Source organism: Pseudonaja textilis, chromosome 2 (assembly GCF_049901715.1).
Source record: "Pseudonaja textilis isolate UNSWEBS1 chromosome 2, rPseTex1.2, whole genome shotgun sequence".
NCBI lineage: Eukaryota > Metazoa > Chordata > Lepidosauria > Squamata > Elapidae > Pseudonaja > Pseudonaja textilis.
The window spans coordinates 241,216,267-241,237,126 of NC_141991.1; the positions used below are offsets into that span (position 1 = coordinate 241,216,267).

Consider the following 20,860-nt stretch of genomic DNA (forward strand, 5'->3'; position numbering starts at 1 on the left):
CCTGTGGGTCAGATCTGGCCCCTGAGCCTTGAGTTTGACTCCCCTGATCTATATGGTCACTAAGAGTCAACACTGACTTGGCACACAATCAAATAAACAATAACACATGTCATTTTGGTTTTGAAGTACAACCAGAGTTATATTTTGACATTGTTGTAATTGCTTATTATCACTCACCAATATAAATAAATATTAATGTTTATTTTCAGTTGAGTCAAACTCAAGCCTTAGTGACTTTATGGATATGATAAGAGATAGATTTATTATTACTGATCTTAATTTTTTATCCTGCTTATACCTAATAGTCATACCTAATAGTCCTGTCTACTATTTTTCCGCACACTAACCACCTTGTGGGATGGGATGGGCTGAGAGAGAGAGGAACTGGCCAAAAGTCATCCAGTTGGCTTTCAAGTAAATGGGAGGGCTAGCACATCTGTTTTCTAGGCCAGCACCACTGCACCAACCTGTTTCTTTCTATTTATCTTATATTTATATTTAAATTATTTGTTTTTATCTACGTATGCATCAATTACAGATGAGGTGTATTCAGGCAATTTGTTCAGTCTGTACTTTAAAGGAGAAACCAAGTTCATACTTCCCAAATTAAATACTGAATAGTACAGGTAGTCCTCTACTTACGACCACAATGGAGTCCTACATTTTGTGTTGCTAAGCAAGACAGTTAAGTGAGTTTTGCCCCATTTGGTGACCTTTCTTGCCATAGGTGAATCAATCATTGCCATTGTTAAGGTAGCAACACGGTTGTGGTGTGAATCTGGCTTCCCCATTGAAGGCTGCAAAATGGGATCATACAGAATGGAATGGAATGGACTAGACTAGGATTCTTTATTGGTCAAGTGTGATTGGACACACAAGGAATTTGTCTTGGTGCAAATGCTCTCAGTATACACAAAGAAAAGGTACAGTCATTAAGAATCAAGAATCAGAAGGTACAACACTTAATGATAGTCATAGGGTACAATAAGCAATCAAATCATACTAGGAAACAGTCAATATAAATCGTAAGGATACAAGTGACAAAATTATAGTCATACAGTCACAGGTGGGAGGGGATGGGTGATAAGGACACTGCAACCATCTTAAATGTGAGTCAGTTGCCAAGTGTCCAAATTTTGATCATGTGACCATTGGGATGCTGCAACAGTTGTAAGTGTGAAAAATGGTCATAAGTTGCTTTTTTTCGGTGCCATTATAACTTTGAATGGTCGTTAAACGAACTGTTGTAACTCAAGGACTACTTGTAACATAATGAGGTTCTCCATAGTTTTCTGCTTTAAAAGGAAATACGGATAGAAGAGAACATTCGTAGCTCAGTGGAACTGTGGAGCCCTTGGTGCTCTCTGAACTTGACTGCTTGCTTGCAAATGTTTGATAACCAGGTTAGCTAACAGCAGTGGTGGGATTCAGCCAGTTTGCACCACTTCAGGAGAGTCGGTTGTTAAGTTTCTGAGCAGTTTGGTGATCTGGTTGTTGGAAGAAATCATTAGGGCAAAGAACCGGTTGTTAAATTATTTGAATCCCATCACTGGGTAACAGATTAAGACTGAAGATGTTAACTGGTCTTGTAACAAAACACCTGCAAGCAAACATAGGAACTCAGGAAACATCAAGGTGTCCACAGTTAAAAGAAAACCACAAGACATATATAAAAATCTATATATTGAAATACAGTGCATGCAAGAAAAGCTTACTTTAATTGATATACCCAAAAGATAGTAGTATTTTGTTTAAGTAGAGTTTGATAATGGAAACAGATGGCCATGACTTTATGAAAAAACACATGCAAAATGGGTATGAACTGATAAAATACAAGGAAAGCATTTTACGCATGTTCCTAAAGCAGAAAGGAGAATGCTGATGCCCGAAAGTGAGCTGGATTGAAATTATGGTCCAATCAGTGCTTAAGAAGACAGAAAGGAAATTCTCCTTCCATTCAGTGGAAGGAGATTTTCTCGCTACTAATTGTGGCTTTTTTACATAATTATGGCAAGTACATGTAATTCCAAAATATGGAATTCTAGGAAGGAAAAACTTCTAAGTCCCCTGTTGCCAGTTGGCCACTATTGGGGTTTTCGTGACCAACAGGAGCAACAAGAGACAAAATTAAAGGTTTGTACAGAAAATGATTCAAATTCTACAGCCCCCACCTCCTCATAATGGGAATGGAATACAGGAGTACAAATAAAACTGCCCTGGGAAATAATCACCCAGTTAAACGTGCCTGCTGCCACTATAAGCTACAAGCAACATTCAGTGACTAATTTGCTCTGATGCTTTAAAGAACATTCTATTTTTAGAGCTTGTCAGGTCCAAGTTTACAACTCAAGACACATTCCTCCAATCAATGCATTAACCTGGAAGATTTGCATTAGCAAGCAAGCAACTGCCCCATCAGCATGAACCAGTCAATCTCCTCTTTCCTAAATGATTAGTACTTATATAACATTATTCCCAATAGAAAGTAAGATGACTTGAGATAAGACTGCCATCTGATTAGCCAAAGGGAGCTCCATTCTCAATATAATTGACGCAGCTGTTCGGCAAATTACTTTAGCAATAATCTCCACATGGAGATTCTGAAGCAATCACCCCACAAAACATCTATCTTCTTGGATCAGTGGCCCTCTCCTAAAGAACAAAAACCAGAGAGTGAAAGTTGCTGGTTGTCTTCTTTCAAGATCATCTGAAGTCACTTTCATCTGGGCCTTCTCACTAGCTACAATTTGATCTCCTACTACAATGGCTGTAGTGCCAAGAGTCACCCTTCCTGGTCCCTTTATTGTTATTTATTTATTAAGAAAACAGCTTGCGGAGCTTCTAAGAAACGGCACCTGGACAAACGGCGCCTCAGGTGAGCGGCAGGCTTCCCGCGCGGGGGAAAACACTCCCCTTGCAAGCGGCTGGAAGTTAGAGGGCTACAGGGAATGGCTAGAAGCTAGAAAAGAATGGAAAAAAGCAAGTCTCCGCAGCGCTTTGACAGTGCTGCAAGATCTAAACTGCCAGCACTAAATAAAGTAGTGGAGAATCTATGCTTCTGATAGAAGATCTAGAGCCAATCTTTGCTACAACCTCTTAGGGCAAGACTGAGTCATGAACTGGGGAAAGTGACAGTTGACAAGGGGTGTGGCAAAGATTATGGATTCAGTCTCTGGGCAGAAAGGCCTGTGTCAACCCATCCGTGGATTCTCCAATCGTCATGCTGGAGAAATGTATCTGGCCAACTCCAGGTGTCTTATAGAAATAAACTCCAGGCATCTTATAGAAATAAAAACTGGAATATAAAACCCAATAAACCTTCATCCACACCCCCAGGCAGCAACAGTCTTGATGGGTTCTGTATCACCCTGGATCTTCAAACCCACTGGCAAAACTAGGCCTTCAGGGCTTTTCAAAAGAGAACCAAAATGGGGGTCAATTTTATCTCTGTGGGGATGATGTTCCACAAGGAGAAAGTCACCAAGGAGAAGCCACTTTAGTTCCATTAGATCAGGGGTGTCAAACTCAGGTTGTCACAGTGGCGTCACGTGACGTATTGGGACTTTTTTCCCCTTCGTTAAACCGGGCTTGGGCATGGCCAGTGCATGATGCATCTGGCCGTGGGCCGGGAGTTTGACAGCCCTACATTAAATAGACCTTCTTAATGGGGAGGATCTGTAACATCCTTTCCCTCTTCACTCTGGTTGGTCGGGTAGATGTAACTAAAAAGAAAGATGGTCCTCCAAATAACCTGGCCCCAAGCCACATAGACTTTTAAAGGTGACCATCGTCATCTTTAATCGGACCTGGAAGCAAATCAGCAACCAATGCAGCTCCTGTGAGGTGACATTGTGTACAAATATCTAGACTTGTGACAAAACAAAGTGGGATGCTGCATTTTCAAGCAAATTGAACCTCCAGATACCTTTTAAGTCGTTCCATGTAGACCACAGGTGTCAAACTCAATCGCATCACGTGACGTATCGTGATGTATCACGATGGGTTTTTTTAAAACCTTTGTGGAGCCAGGGTAAATGTGGCCTGCACATGACATATCCGGCCTGCAGGCTGCCAGTTTGACACCCCTGCTATAGATCGTATTGCAAAGTGAAAATGAGAGGTGATTAGGATGTGGGGGTAACTGAGCAAGGCCGGTTGGTCGAGGAAAGGGCACAACTGATGCACAACCCACAGTTGCGCAAAGGCCTCCTTGGCCATGATTTTAGGTCTATATACATAGACAGTGATAGTCTTACTGTAGCAATGCTAAAGTGTGAAACTTCAAAAATGGTCCTAATATTTCAATTACTCCAGAACAGGGCAGCGATATTAGACTGTTCACCACTGACCAATGCAGTCCTTTATTTTGTCCATGGAGATTCTCAGTCATCCAGGTCATGGTTGTCCCAAAAGTGTTTCTCATCCAAGATGAGAAGTGAAATGTCTTCAAAGGAAAGCAAGAACGTTCAGTTGCCTCTTGAAAAACACCTTTGGGATTACTTTATTTTGTCTGTACTTTGACGGCTGCCATACCAGTGGTGGTATTTTACCGGTTCGGCCAAACTGCTTGGCTCCGATGATTAGCTCCTGGGCCCTCCCACCTACCCTAGCTCTATACTGACCTTTATTTCCTGCTTTTCAACCTCAGCTGCTTCGCATGGCACAGCAGAGTGCCGCGAGTCAGCTGTTTTACACACAGACCTTGCAGCAGAAGGTGAGTTGCAAATGCTGTGTCCACGCAAACCGAGCGCTCACACCGAACCAGTAGGAAAAATTTTTTTGAAACCCACCACTGTGCTTTACTGCTTTGAGACCCAATTCTGGCTGACACCTATAAAGACTTAAAATGTTTTGGGTCAAGCTCTCTGGATAAGCAACTGCTTCCATATTTGGGCAACTGCAATTTACCTAAAATATGCAAGTGAGATCCTCTTTCAGGAATGAGGGCCAATGAGGCAAGGCAGATGACTGCCAAAGAACTAAGTGCTGTTCCACCTTTAGAACCTATTCTGCAGAGAGGCACACCTGAAGCCTACATTGTTTTGGGGGAAGGTACCAGATGGAGGCTTTCATTTTCTCAGCCTTTTTATGAACTACTTCAGTTATTTTAGAACTTCAGGTTTTTTGTAATGAATTTGGAAACTGTGTAAACACAGTTACAGTATGTGATGCTCTCACTATAATTTTCCTATTGTTTTAATACTGTTTATTTGGGTGGGGGGAATAGATTGACTTGTCTGGAGAATATTACCATTGAGCAAATATAATAAATGACAATGATGATGATTGAAATGACAATTTTCAGGGGAACTTTCCTGTGCAATGTATTATGAAATATATTAACCCCATCACGCTCATATAATGAAACCAAGTTACTGAGGTGTTTTTTTTTAAGGCAGGGCTATGATTGGTGGAAACTGTTAAAGGGTTACAATACTGTGACTGGGAGTTCCACAGGCAAAAGGTAGTCATGCTGTTTTATCTGAAAACCGGTTAATGAAAAATACACTTTTTAGCTTCTGATGGAAAATGACCTCTTGCTCCCCTCATCCAATAAGACCTCCTCTCCTTCCACCTTAATTAGCTTATGGCTAATTTCTGAACCTTAAACTTTCCTGTCAATACAGGTGCTGTCTATATAGATGCCAATCTATAGTTTCCCTCATCCGCAGTGGTAATAGTATATAGGAATGACCTTGGGAGACAGGAGGAAGGCCCACAGAATAGCAGCCTTCTGATAAGATGCAGCTCAAGGGGAAAATTTGATGGAAGACATTCCCTGCCTTCTGGGAATCTGGACAATATTCAAAACCTTCCCTAGTTTTCCAGTGACTAAAAAGAGAGGAAGGGAGGAATACTTTCAGTCTGGCAAAAAACTCTGTTAACTTATCCTTACAATGAAGTAAAATTAGTCCATCTGGGCGTGCTTCTTGTCTGAACTACCTCACAAAGCTGACAACAGCCCAACAATTGAAAGCTGCTCGGCATGTAAATCTACAAAAACTTGCCTCCAATCCCTTGCTGGAATGCCTTCCTGAGATACCCAAACCCCAAAGCCTCAGGAACATGGAAATAATATCCCATCTTCAGAAGAGGACGAGGAGGAGGAGGAAAAGGAAGAGGAGGAGGAGGAGAAGTGGTAGTTTGTAAGGTCAGAAGTAAGGTGCCTGAGGGCTGACTTCCTTCATCCTATTTCCTTCTTTGTCATTGCTACAATCTGTAGTGATCCTGGTACCTGCTTTATCCTGATAGGGGAGAACTGTTCAAACTGCAGACTGGAGGTTTGAGGCCTCTGAATGATTCCGATGAGCAAGGAAATGCACTGAGGAGGAAAGAGAGAATGTCCTATGGTTGACCTCCGTCTTTCTTGGGGGAGGAGGATTCAATGTGCTCGTTGTCATCTTTTCACGGTTAAGGGCCTAAGTATCTTGGGACCAACATCTCCCAGCAATATAAGACCCAATACAGCACATGTTCTTCATGTTCTCTCAATTAGAGTCATTCATAGAAGCATGCATTTCTGGTAATTTCCCCTCTCTTTGGAATGCTGGTAGTCTTCGACTTACAAATGAGCTCAACATTTTTGCTGTTAAACAAGACAGCTGTTAAGTGAATTTTGCCCCCATTTTACGACTTTTCTAGCCACAGTTGTTAAGTGAATCACTTCGGTTGCTAAGTTAGTCACAAAGTTGTTAAGTGAATCTGGCTTCCCCATGGACTTTGCTTGTCAGAAGGTCGCAAAAGGTGATCACATGATCCCAGGACACCGCAAACATCATCAATATGTGTGCCAGTTGTCAAGCATCCAAATTTTTATCACATGACCATCGGGATGCTGCAACAGTCATAAATGTGAAAAATAGTCATAAGTCATTTTTTTCCACTGCTGTTGTAACTGTGAACAGTCAATAAATGAATGATTAACTACCTATAATAACTCTCCAGATGTTCAAATGGCCCCCTATCTCCCAACTTTAAGAAAGACTGTAAAGACTTGGTTGTCCATGGCTTGTTATGAGTATTCTTTTGCAAAATGATGTGGGTGGGGTTTTTTTTTGTTTAAAATGATCAGATTCCTGGTTTGTGCATGGTGAATTGTGGAGTTTCATCCTGATCAGCTCAAGTTTGACTCAGCCTTCCATCCTTCTGAGGACGGTAAAATGAGGACCCAAATGGTTGTGGCCAATATGTTCACATTCGTGAACAGCTTAGGGCAGTGGTAGCTAACCTTTTTCGGCTCCCGTGCTGCCCCCCCCTCAATCCCCTTGCACATCTGCATGTGTGACCCCCTGCAGGTGCTACGCATCTCTGCGCATGCATGCGTGTCTCCCACACCCCCGCCCCTACGCATGCACACCAGATACCTGACAATCAGCTGTCAGGCAGCAGTGCATGCGCAGTAGGGCTCTTCCAGGCAACCTCTCATATGCCGGCAGAAGTGGCTCTGCGTGCCAATTCTAGCACACATGCCATAGGTTCACCATCACAGGCTGAGAGAATGCTGTAAAGCACTATGGAGCTGTACATAAGTCTAAGTGCTACTGCCAATTTTCAATTGTTAGTCCAATTCTTTTGAATGTTTCAGTTTTAATGATAGTTTCGGAGAGATATTTTTATAACAATAATATTAAAAATACATCAACAGCAAGCTCGGATTTTATTATATTATACACACATGTGAAGTCATAGCTGCTTATTTTTTTGGCTGATGTTGGCTTTCACACACATCAGATTCTTTCCAAGAACCTAAGATATCATAATGTATTGGAACAGATCCAAGCAAGATCTGTGGCCTTTTGCAACTGATAGTTGCAAAATTTTGTCAATACCCAGATTTTCTAAGTGTCATCCAATAATTTTTGATAGGGCACCCAGTGTATCGATAAGCACGAGGACTGTCACAGCTAGTTTATGCCATGATCTTTCAATTTCTTTCTTATTATTTCCGATCATGCTGCCGATATATTTTTCTTTGTTTATTTTTAACTCAAATTATGGATTGGTACAAATGTATACTTCTCAAGATCTGATTGAAAGGGCTTACGGAGTCCTGCATTTAAACAGTTTAAAGCAGCGGACTCCAACCTTGACAACTTTTAAGACTTGTGGGCTTCCCATAATTCTCCTGCCAGTGGCTGAGGAATTCTTGGAGTTGAAGTTCACAAGGCGTAAAATTGCCAAAGTTGGAGACTCGTGGTTTAAAAGTTGGAAAATCTGATGACAATGAATTCGTTAACAGAAAAATCCTGATTTCTAAATGTTTGGATCCCTCCTTCATACCGGACATTCAGCTTACTAGTTTTCAGAAATAATGCCCGTGTATCTTGACTGATGTTGAATTCACATTTTGTCTTTCAATAATCCTGCATGGTCTTCCTAACAGAGGCCAACCAGTATTTTGAACAGGAAGAACTAAAACATTTGGTCCTTTTATTCTTCCTGGGTGTGGCTTCTCCCAAAATAGAAACATGGGTGTTGAAATGTTCAAAAGTGTAGATATCTATCAGCATAAAAATAGTCCAGGTTGTTTATCCAAGTACCTAGTGCAGTAACTTGTTCCGTTTAAGCATTCACTTTGAACCTCCAGATTACAATTTCCGGAACTCACAGTGGTTGTAGGCAAAAAAGACTTAACAGCCTGGACTGAACGATCAAATCTAATCTACATATAATATTTGGCCAAAAAACAGCGGTCCAAAGCTCAACCGTAATGCCTGGTGGGTTGAAGCAGAACATGGACAAAGAGGAAAGGTAAACCCAAGATTATCAATTAAAAAGGGAAAAGAATAAAGTATTTTCCAAATGCTGTAAACAATATAAAGGTGATAATTCTCTTTGGAATCTCATTTTTACACAGCATTTCAGCAAGAGATTACTGAACCACAAGGGGACACAAAGTCATTTTAAAATGACCAGAGGTCATTTTAAACACAAAGTAAATTAGCTATAGGATGGAAGAGAGACACCAACAAAAGCAGACAGAATGAACATTATTCTTTTCAGAAGAACAACTTGCCTTATCTTCCTGTAACGCTACCTAGCAGGAAGTCCCAAGCAAAGAAACAAGTTTTTCATTATATAACTTCTTAAACTGAGTCACTTATTTTATTTGTATAATGCGGCCACCGGATTGATAATTTAAACAGATTACCAGATGGCTTTAAAGAGGCCTACAGGTAGCAAAACTGGCTGTTTTATAAACATAATCAAAGTTAGGGCAACCCCACCAGAAGGGGACGGATGCTGAAGGACCACCGAAGGTGTGTGCAGCGTCGCCAGGGCTTCCTAGTTAAGCAATTCTTTGGAGATCCACAAGAGGAAGAATGAACAATACATAAAACAGGAAGTAGAAAAGGGAGAACAGACAGGCTGCCCTGTTAAGAGGAATCCCTTTAGCTTCTCTCTTTAAACCTTTGCATCACCATCAATCCCCAGCAGTTAGTTCCACGGATCCATTTTCTGCTCTCCAAACCTCTCTTGCGGCCTACGTTAATTAGATATCGAGTACCCGTCTAAAGAGACAAATACCACATTGCTAACAAGGGAGTAAACAGCAACACACTTGCTTCTACGGAGGAGCACAGCAGCAGGCCTGCAGCACAAGGTGGAAACAGGCAATGAATGCAGTGCAGATTCTCCGTATGGAGAGAAGGGATCTGAAGGGTATCTTTTTTTCTTTCTGCTTACCTTCCTCCTTCCACCCAGAGCTACCCTGGATCCAGGAGCCGTGCAGCTGCCTTCCTCTCCCAGCTGGGAAGGAGATCCTTCCAAACAACTTCCTTATGTAGGTTCCTTTTTAGGCACTAAAGGACAGAAGGCACACCTCCGCCACTCTCTTAGAAATCTTCCAAGACTCCCTCGCGCTGCTGAGCTGGAATTCAAGGAGCTGCAAGCTATAATGAGGATGACTCACAGGGAAGACAGCAATGCCCGTCTGTGTGAAGGAGGCTTTTAAGCAAACACAGATCGGGCCGCACCTTTTGCTGCCTCCACCAGACAAGGTAGTAATTTACAGCCAGACTTCCCCAACTGGGCGCCCTCGGCAAGCACTTCTCTAAAAACCCTCCAGCCACAGAGCCAGAGCAAGCTGGAACAAAAGGAAACACCAGAAGGGACAGGAGGCAGGAGAAAGTCTTCCAGGGTTGAAAGCAGAGGTGGTCTTCAGCAGGTTCTGACCAGTACTGGAGAACCGGTAGCGGAGATTTTGAGTAATTCGGAGAACCGGCAAATACCACCTCTGACTGCCCCTGCCCCCATCTCTTCTCTGCCTCCCGTGTCCCAGCTGATCGGTTGGGTCTTCTTTTGTTGCCCTGCACAGGAGAACGGAGATGGAAAGAAGGTTAATGGGGTGGGGAGCAGTGGTGGGATTCGATTTTTTTTTACTACCGGTTCTTTGGGTATGACTTGGTGGGTGTGGCAGGGGAAGGCTACTGCAAAATCCCCATTCCCTCTCCACCCCACTAACCTGCTTTCCAGCTCCGTTCTCCTGTGCAGGGCAACAAAAGAAGACCCAGCCGATCAGCTGCGACTGGGAAGGCAGAGAATAGATGGGGGGCGGGGCCAGTCCAAGATGGCATTTGCTGGTTCTCCAAACTACTCAAAATTTCCTCTAACGGTTCTCCAGAATACCACCTCTGGTGTGGGCCTTCCATGATATCCTCCTCCACCCCAAGACACAAAGCGGGATAGAATGGATTATAGTCACTAAGTGAGGCAATAACAAGAGTGCCTCACTTAAAAACCACCATGACTTACAACCATTGCCATGAGCCACGGTGACGCAGTGGTTAGAATACAGTACTGCAGGCTACTTCTGATGACTGCCGGCAGACTGCGTGCAAGTTGGCAGTTCAAATCTCACCAGGCTCAAGGTTGACTCAGCCTTCCATCCTTCCAAGGTGGATAAAATGGGAACCCAAATTGTTGGGGGCAGTAGGCTGTAAACCGCTAAGAGAGGGCTGTAAAGCCCTGTGAAGCGGTGTATAAGTCTAAGTGCTATTGCTATTGCTAACACAATCCTAAGTCAAGAATTGCCTATATGTGGACTGGAAATCCCAATATGTTGGCTGGGGAATTCTGGTAATTCAAATCCACATATCTTGCAACATTGTCAAGGTTGAGTAACAGTGTGTTAGCGTATGAATTTGGGGATCTTCACGCTCTATGACAAATCTACATTTCAAGGTGGTTGTGACGTGGAGGTTATAACATGGTAACAGATACCCAGATACCTCCTGCAGAGACGTGGGTGACAACTGTACTCAGAACTGAGCCATGATTAAAGGAGATTCCCTACAAAACCTTTCCAGTAAGGCACAGACGATTTATGAAGGTAGAGAAAGACGCTGGCTGGCTGCCACTGGCTGCCATCTGTACATTACTGAAGGCAAACACACTGGTGTATAGAGAATGGGATGGTATGTGCAACCTTGTTGTTTGCACATGGATCAATTAAATAGACTTGTGGCATAATGTTCAAATCAAGAACTGATCTTTCATACCCCGAGGAATTAAGCAATACTGAAAGAAAGTTTGTTCTTGGCTTATTGGAGCACCATGAAGCATAACCCTGGCTGGCCGTAATGCAGAACTTTGCCTCCCAAGAGAAAGCAGAGCAAGAGGAAACAGCACAAAGTATGTGCTCATTCACAAGGTGATTTAACATGCCTGGATTCTGGGCTTATTGTGAACTTACTGTGGGCATAAGTCCATATAGATTCACAAGTAAGAGGAAGTATAACGGAGGTCAAAGAGCTTCAGCAAATGGGCTTATTGATTTGTCTGCTCATTGCCTTCCCATCCCACCTTTCATTTAGGAGCAAAAGAAAGTGATTCACGATGTCCCTCCTATTGTATCTATCACATCCATCTTGGGAAGTTGGGCTAAGAGAGAACGGCTGCCCCAGAATCAGAGAGCGGCCATCTTGAGGATAAACGAGAATGCCCCTCTCCCCTTACCACCCACTTCTAGTCAGCTGTATTCACCGTTACTCTACAACTGGTCCTGGAGTGGTAAATAGGGCAACACCAGAGGTGGTATTCAGCAGGTTCACTAGTTCTGGAGAACTGGTAGTAGAAATTTTGAGTAGTTCAGAGAGCCGTCCAATCCCACCTCTGACTGGCCCTGCCCCATCTATTCTCTGCCTCCCGAGTCTCAGCTGATTGGCTGGGTCTTCTTTTGTTGCCCTGCACAGGAGAACGGAGCTGGAAAGCAGGTTAGAGGAGTGGGGAGGGAATGGATATTTTACAGTAACCTTCCCTGCCATGCCCACCATGCCACACCCACAGAACCGGACATAAAAAAAATTGAATCCCACCACTGGGTAGCATTATTTATTATCTATCTATCTATCTATCTATCTATCTATCTATCTATCTATCTATCTATCTATCTATCTATCTGCATGCCATCTTGATTATTTTTACAAAAAAAATTAAAGAGTTGTACCTATCCAGCATAGCTTCTTCCTCCTGTTTTCAACCACAAAAAAACCCAAAACCCAACCCTGTGAGGTCGGCTGGGCTGAGAGAACGTGACTAGTCCAAAGTCACCCAGCTGGCTTTCAGGCCTAAGGTGGAACTAGAACTCACGGTCTCCTGCTGCTTTCTAGCACGGTCTGCGAGGTTTCCTGACCCATTTGCCTTTTGGATCTTTTTAATTTGGAGTGGGAAAAAATGATTACTTGAAACGAAATGGCTGTCGTCTTAGAAAAAAATCCCTAGTCTTTCTGGGGAAAATGATGGGCAGGTGCAATTCAGTGCATCATTTCAAGCTGAGTTCTATCTGCCCCCTGGCCCTAGATCAGGGGTCCCCAAACTTGGCAACTTTAAGACTTGTAGACTTCAACTGCCAGAATTCTGGGAGTTGAAGTACGCAAGTCTTAAAAGTTGCTAAGTTTGGAGAGCTCTGCCCTAGACAAAGAGAAGACAAAGAGAGAAGGATGGAGTAAGCAGGATGACAGGGAAGAAAATGGGCACTTCATGTATAAAAACTATATATAAAATAGTATATAAAAACTATTTTGTAAAAGAACAACCTGCCTTTCAAGGCTCACACCATACTCAAAATCCCAGAAAAATTGGGGACATGTAGAATCCAGATTCATCTCTATCACCTTTAATTTCAAAACTTAATTGTCCCTCGAAAGAGCCATGGCACAATGATTAGGATGCAGTATTGCTGGCTAACTCTGCCCACAGCTCAGAGTTCACTCAGCCTTCCATCATTCTGAGGTTGGTAAAATGAGGATCCAGATTACTGGGGGGCAGTAGGCTGACTCTGTAAACTGCTTAGAGAATGCTGTAAAGCTGCACGGAGCGCTATCTAAATATAAGTGCTATTGCTATGTATTTTTCTGGGAGAAAGAAAAAGAAAAGTCTTGGACATTTCTAAAGGAACAGAGGAAAAAGAAGAGGAACGAACCTCCTTTGCTCAAAGAGAGCAACTCAGCATTTCAATTCTCCAAGAATCTCTTTATCTAGAATGAGCCGAAGTGGAAAATAACCCCTTTTATTGGATTCATCATTTTCGCTTGCAACTTATATATGATTAAACCAGGATTCAGAAGTAGTGGGAAAAAGAAAAAAGAAAAATCTAAGATATTCTTAAATCATGAAACCCAACGTTGTTTAATGCCGAATGCCACCCAGAGTCACGGTGGGTGAGTTGGGCACCTATACACATTCATTTTAAATAAATAAATAAGTAAAACAAATAAATAAACTCACAGAATTAGTAAGACCACACCTAGAGTACTGCATCCACTTTTGGCCACCACATTATAAAAAAGTTGTTGAGACTAGAAAAAGTGCAGAGAAGAGCAACCAGGATGATGAGGGGACTGGGGACTAAAACCTATGAAGAACGGTTGCAGGAACTGGGGTTGGCTAGTCTAATGAAGAGAAGGACCAGGGGAGACATGATAGCAGTCTTCCAACATTTGAGGGGATGCCACAGAGAGGAGGAAGGGGTCAAGCTATTTTCTAAAGCACCCAAAGGCCAGACAAGGAATAATGGAGGGAAACTGATCAAGGAGAGATTCAACCTGGAAATAAGGAGAAACTTTCTGACAGTGAGAACAATCAACCAATGGAACAGCTTGCCTTCAGAAGTTGTGGGAGCTTCATCACTTGAGACCTTCAAGAAGGGACTGGACTGCCATTTGTCAGAAATGGAGTAGGGTCTCCCGCTTGGGCGGGGGGGGGATTGGACTAGATGACCTACAAGGTCCCTTTCAACTCTGATTATCTGTTATCTGTTGAGCATTTTGTCCTTAAGAACAGCTGTGCTACAGAGCACCTCTGTTCATCAAAGCCCAGAAAACTACTGCAGAACCCTTGAAATTATAAACAGAGGGAAAACGGAGGGGAGAGGGTGATATAAAATCTGTGAAATCCAATTCACAGATGTCAGCAAGTGTGTGCAGAAAGAGGCAGGGACGTTTAACAATTAAGAGTAGAGCTTTCTCTCCCACCCCCCACGCTCCCATGGTAACTCTGGCATGAGCATACATCATAATGAGACGAAATAGGCTGTGGCAAACTCCAAGCTCCCTGCTGCATCGAAATAACAGATGGTGCGCCTCCACTCCATGATGATAAAGAAAAGGGGGCCCTCTTTTTACCTCCTTATCTCCCAAGGAGGAGCCACACATCGTGCTGAGCTCTAAGTATTCCTGAGTTCCTTAAAAAAAAAAAAATTCTTGATCACGAGCCTTTTCATCAGGACAAGAAGCAATGGGTGGAAACTAACCAAGGAACTAAACTAAATCTAGAACTAAAAAGAAATTTCCTGATTGCTGGAACAATTAACCAGTGGGACAACTTGCCTCCAGAAGTTGTAAATGCTCCAACACCGGAAGTTTTAAAGAAGAGATTAGATAACCATTTGTCTGAAGTGGTGTAGGGTTTCCTGCCTAAGCAGGGGGTTGGACTAGAAGACCTCCAAGGCCCCTTCCAACTCTGTTATTCTGTTCTATTCTATCCCAAAGAGCGAGCCAGATTTAAATCCAAACCAGCACTGGAGAAATACTGATACTCCTTATGACCACAACGCCCACTGCTAAGCAAAGCAGTCTTTAAGTGAGTTGTGCCCTCTTTTATTACCTTTTTGCCATGGTTGTTAAGCAAGTCACCATGGTTACGAAGTGAACAATACCATTATTAAGATTATTAGTCTATCGATCAGAATAGAGCTGGAAGGGACGTCGGAGGTCTTCTAGTCCAGCCTCCTGCTCAAGCAGAAGAAGAACCTATAGCATCTCAGACAAGTGGCTGTCCACAGTGGCACGCAGAGCCATTTCTGCCGGCATGTGAGAGGTCACCTGGAAGAGCCTCACTGCGCATGCATGTGCCCCTCCAGCCAGATAATTGTTGGGTATCTGCCGTGCATGCAGAGGGAGAGACGTGTGTGTGGGAGACGCATGTGCAGAGGCATGCAGTGGGTTGTGTGCACATATGCAGAGGCGTGCGATGTGGGGAGGTCATGCGTGCATGTACAGGGGGACTGGGGAGTTATACGCGCATTGCATCATGGGTGCAGGCATACAAGCATGCACACGGGCGCGCTCAGGGGTGGGATTCAAATTTTATAACAACTGGTTCTGTGGGCGTGGCTTCATTGGTGGGCATGGCTTGGTGGTCATGTGACTGGCTGGGCTTCGCCAACTCAATATCACTCACATCAAGGCACTCATCTCCTTGCCTGGCCTCTCATGACTGTGGAGATGCTGCAACAGTCGTAAGTGTGAAAAATGGTCATAAGTCACTTTTTTCAGTGCCATTGTTACTTTGAATGGTCACTCCACACAAGCAAAGTACCAGCAAAGGAAGGGAAAAAAACTCCAGAGGAGTTCCTGAGACAGGACGTCTAGTCCTGCCAAGAATGTAATAAGGGTTAACGGAGAGGCAGTTTCTGTAAGCAACACCAGAATGTTTCCTTCCTGCCTTCCTTACAGGATTAGCTCAGTAATTTCTTCTAACAACCGTTCTCCAAACTGCTTAGTATGTTAACAACCGGTTCTAGCGAATAGGTGCGAATTGGTAGAATCCCACCCCTGGGCACGCTTTTGGCACACAACGTGGAAGAAGTTAGCCATCACTGCATTAGGCCTTGGGCTGTTACAGGTGCCAAGTGAGACCCGAAGGGCAACATCTGTTGGTGCATGCATGAGAATGAGCAGCAGAGAGAAGCCCAGGTACAATCTGTGCATATCTCCACACAGTTCTAGACACACACACACACAGACACACAAAACACAATTCAGGGGAAGCAAAAAAGCATTTCCTTGTTCCATCCAGGAAAGAGAACAAAATCCAATTCCTTTGAATGGAAGCAATAAACGTGTGAGAAAATTTCAGGTTTCCTGAGTTTCACATTCTTCTAAAGATACCTCGGTTTGGCTGGGCTGGGGAGCAGCCTTTCTCCCTCACAAAGTTCACACGCTCATTTGCATGTCTGCATGCAAATTGGATGCAAATGTTTCCAAATATGGGCAGGTTTGTTTCCAGTTTTGCCTCCGCACCTACAGCCTTTTGCAAACCTATTTTTGCCGGTACCGTGCTTTTTTTATGGTAATTCTCGTGAATCCAAGCATTTTGGGTTTTTTTTCTCCCCTTCAACCCCACCACCACCTTATATAAGTCGCTAATCATTATTGCTGAACCGCATTCTGAAAATTCAGAGAACCGTGAATTTCAAAAGGCAAGCAAATTTCAGGCTGTGCACTGATCCAAAAATGCAAAACCTGTAAGGAACAGAGGACAAAATGCATTTCGTTTGCATCTGAATGCAACCCTAATGAAAGAAATGAATTTCACCCCCACCAACCCCCGTCCATTCCTAGGGAATGGCTCTGGAAGCATAATAATGTGCAGACTTTCTGCGGAAAGATGGAGATCCAATTCACTGATCGGCTGACAGACAAGATGCCCAAGATATTCACCGTTTGCAAGGGCGTAAACTTTATAAATCAGATCTTACTCTAGAGCAAAGATCTTCAAACTTGGCAAGTTTAAGACTTGTAGGCTTCAACTCCCAGAATTCCCGAGCTAGCATGACTGGAGGAGGAATTCTGGGAGTTGAAGTCCAGAAGTCTTAAAGCTGCCAAGTTTGAAGGTCCTTGCTCTAGAGCAGAGGTCTCATTCTCGCGGCCCGCGGGCCAATTGCGGCCCGCAGGACGATATCCTGTGGCCCCCACCGTGATATGCAAGTATAATATTAGTGTATAATATAAATATAAAGTATAATATAAAGTATAATATTATGTGGCCCAGCCTCACCCAGACTCTGCCTCCAGCGGCCCCCAGGTAAATTGTGTTTGAGACCCCCGCTCTAGAGGCATCTACTTGCAGAGGTATGCCATAATAAAAGAAAGGTATGTTGCATGAGTTGTAAGTATGTATTTCTTCTCTCTCATTTTTGGCATCTTTGAGTCCGTTTTGGACTCCTAGTGACGGACTAGTCCCTGAATTTTTCCTGGCAAGGTTTCTTGGAAGTGGTTTGCCATAGTTTCCTTCTCAGGGCTGAGCGTGCATGGTCCGCCCAAGGTCACCCAGTTGACTTCATGCCCAAGGGGAGACAAGAACTCACAAATTCCTAGTTTCTATCCCGATGCCTTAACCACCACACCAAACTGTGTTTGTTTTCCACAGGAACTTTAGCCAGGGGGAAATCTCTCCTCGTTTTATCTTCCCATGAACCGTCTAAGGTAAATTTACCCACCGAGCTTCCTGCCTCTCTCCAATCATAGGCTATCAATTATACTGGGTAGCCTATGGTTCTTGTACAAACCAAGTACAATAATAGCCAAGAAAGCAAAGGCAGGTAGGGATCCCTGTGAGGGGTAAAAGTCAAATTGGTAGGGCTCCTAGCATCAGAACAGGTAGAAAGGAGAAATTGAGTAGCCAGAATTAACAGCCTCTTGGGAAAACAAGTAAATCTGTTTACTGAACACTTTTATACCAAGGTGCTTTGGAGTGTGAGGCCTTCTGTATAGTATGATGAGGGTTTGCCCAAACAATGACAAGAATGAAACGACAAAAGAGATCCCTTGAAGCTGCACACCAGAGATATTATTTTAATATTTCCTCACATAAAAAAAAATGTTAATAATGCAGACTCACACAAAAGCGTGCAACAGTTGTTAGCGTTTATCAAAAAAAAAAATTTCGTCTGCACTTTTTAAAAATTTTCTAAGACTGATTTTCTATATCATAAGGAGAAATACGGGTTTTCTCGAATAAACTGGCAGCCACCTATATCGATTTTCAGTTTTTAAAACCATGCTGCACAAAGCAATTTGTCAAATAATCCTAGTTTGACTTTCAGCGCTGCTCTTACAACTAGGAATCTAAATGTGTGTCACTGCAAACTCAACAAAGGCCCACGTGAATTATACTGACTTTAGGCCTATTTAGTCACATTCAAAATCAAATTGAGCGTGCTACAAATAATCCAGCAGGAATTACTCTCACGGACACAATTGATCCACTATCAGAATTTGAAACCAGTCATTTATTAAATGCTTCTATAGATTTTTCAACAAAGTAGATTGGATGTTTCTGTTCTTTTCTTCAGTCACAATAAAAGAAAATGAAGAAGAAAAGTGTCACACCTGTGTTATAAATTCACCCTCTGCCTTGGCAGGTCAAACATCCAAATACATTTACAGAATGTCCAAATGCTACATAGAAAGAGGAAAAGAAAACTCAAAGCAACGTATTTCCTCCAGGGAAAGTGTCAATCTAATGGTTGCCTATGTTTTATGAAAACATACAGGACACTGAGCACTGATACAGGCAAAGAAAATTGCCCAACAGGTTCCCAGAATGCACCAAAATTGGGAGAATGAAAAAGATTAAATGTGAGAGACGCAGCATGCATCTGAAGAATGGGGCAGGCGGGACCAGCCAGGAGTGGGATTTGGGGAATCTCCGAACTATCTAAGAATCTTAGATACGGGCTCTCCCGAACCCGTGCGAACCTCCAGCAGCCACATCCCTGGTTGTAAGGCAGCTTCTCCTTAACGTAGCATCACGTCTCAACAAAAAGTTTCCATAACCATAACCAATAACCATAGAACAAACCCAATTTTGTTTGTAAGTCATGCTGGTCACAAACATGGACCGCGCTAAACGTGACTGCAAGAAATTTTAAGTGTGGTTTTAGCTGTGATCATTAAGCTAATGGAACAGTCATAAACTAAACAACATGATCAGGAACTGAACCTACTGTTCGCTGTGAGATATTTTTGAAACAAACAGCAGTAAATACCAATTTCAATCAAAGACGTTATAAATCACAGTCAAGCGACTACAGAATGCTGCAAACGATGGTAAAGGGCCAGTTGCCAAGCATGTGAGTGAGTAAGAGTGTGTGTGTGTGTAGGTTGGAACTTCACATCTGGGTTTTAAATAGCATTTTGGGGTCCATCACAACTTTGTTCACTAAGTGGCCAGTTATAAGTCAAGGATTACCTGTACAGTAAAATTTTGATTTTACAAATGTCTGTTTAGGAGACTGGGATGCAGTGGACAATGTTTTTCAGACCGTATTGCACCAACCACAGACAAATTGGGTTGTTTCCAAAGCTCTAGACAATTCACGTAACTTTATATTTAGCTGTTTGATAATTTTACATCACTGCACACTTATGCAAATTACATCAATTAGATCATACGTATAAATAGCACAGGCACCCCTTCACACACTCTGTAAAAAAGTTTCACTGTAGAGAAGGATGATAGAATTAATCAAGAGGTTAATCCAACTGGTTTACATTTTAATGCAATTTTCCCAAAGGGAAGCTTTTAATTTGAATCCTGCATTCAGCATTCTGGCTGAAAAACTCTGGAGGTTGAACTTCCATGCACACGCAAAAGGCTTCTCATTGGAGAAGGTTATTCCAATAGACTTAATTAAACTAGGTCTATGGGGGGTGTTGCCTGGAGGAGATTATACTACACATCATGTCACATCAGATGTCTTCAATGTGACATGGGAACACAGGAAAGAGATATGTTAGTGGCAGGAGCAGTTATGCCTTTAAGACAATAAACTGTTTGACATTACGGTTTTGCTTTAAGAGACTCGTTTGGATATTTCCACTGAGCTAGTAAAAATACTACCTAATGCAACTATGTTCTACCCTTGGAGCATGTCCTGAATTACCAGCAATCAAAGAAGTACACAACATGTTCTGCTTTCATATAGGTCACACAGAGTCAATTAGCGACCTGGGCAATGCTAAAGAAATCTTTAAAAAGTTAAAAACGGAATCCATGATAAGGAAGAAGGTAACTTCCATTCTGGTGATCAGGAAACTAGCCCCAGATGCATAATCAAAGGGAGGTGTGAGAACATGGTTAATTTGGGTTTGAAATTGAAAAAGGTGCAAACATCATCACTATCCAATCAGACAGCTTCAATCCCAAATATAATGTGCTGAAGACCAACGAGTAAACTACACAGCTTGACACACTGTTTGATAATATATAAAGTATGGTAAACGTATTTCCTTTAAACCAGGAGTCCCCAAACTTAGCAACTTTAAGACTATGCTGGCTGAGGAATTCTAGGAGTTGAAGTCCACAAGTCTTAAAGTTGCCAAGTTTGGGGACCTCTGCTTTAAACTTTCAGATGTTAACATCTGCACTTATAATATCTCTGGCTGAACTAAGTCCAAAGCAACTCTTCTTCTGTCAAATGTGGTCCCCCTATTTCTATCTAGCTGTACCTGTCATTTCAATGGGTTAAGGCAGGGGTGTCAAACTTATGGCTCTCAGGCCAGATGCATCATGCAGTGGCCATGCCCATGCTTGGTTTAACGAAAGGGGAGGGGGAGTCATGATATGTCACATG

At 42.8% G+C, this 20,860-nt stretch overlaps 1 protein-coding gene across 12 annotated transcripts in view; it reads right to left on the minus strand.

Moving 5' to 3' along the window:
• Positions 1-20,860, minus strand: part of NEDD4L (NEDD4 like E3 ubiquitin protein ligase) — a 301,315-nt gene that overhangs the window by 161,174 nt on the left and 119,281 nt on the right. The window contains exon 1 of one of the 12 annotated variants that reach the window (XM_087927434.1): positions 9,688-9,807. The exons of the other annotated variants lie outside the window; for them this stretch is intronic. The gene's annotated coding sequence lies outside the window, so the exon portion shown is untranslated. Of the gene's footprint in view, positions 1-9,687; positions 9,808-20,860 lie in introns of those variants that run through there. 12 annotated transcript variants of the gene reach the window in all.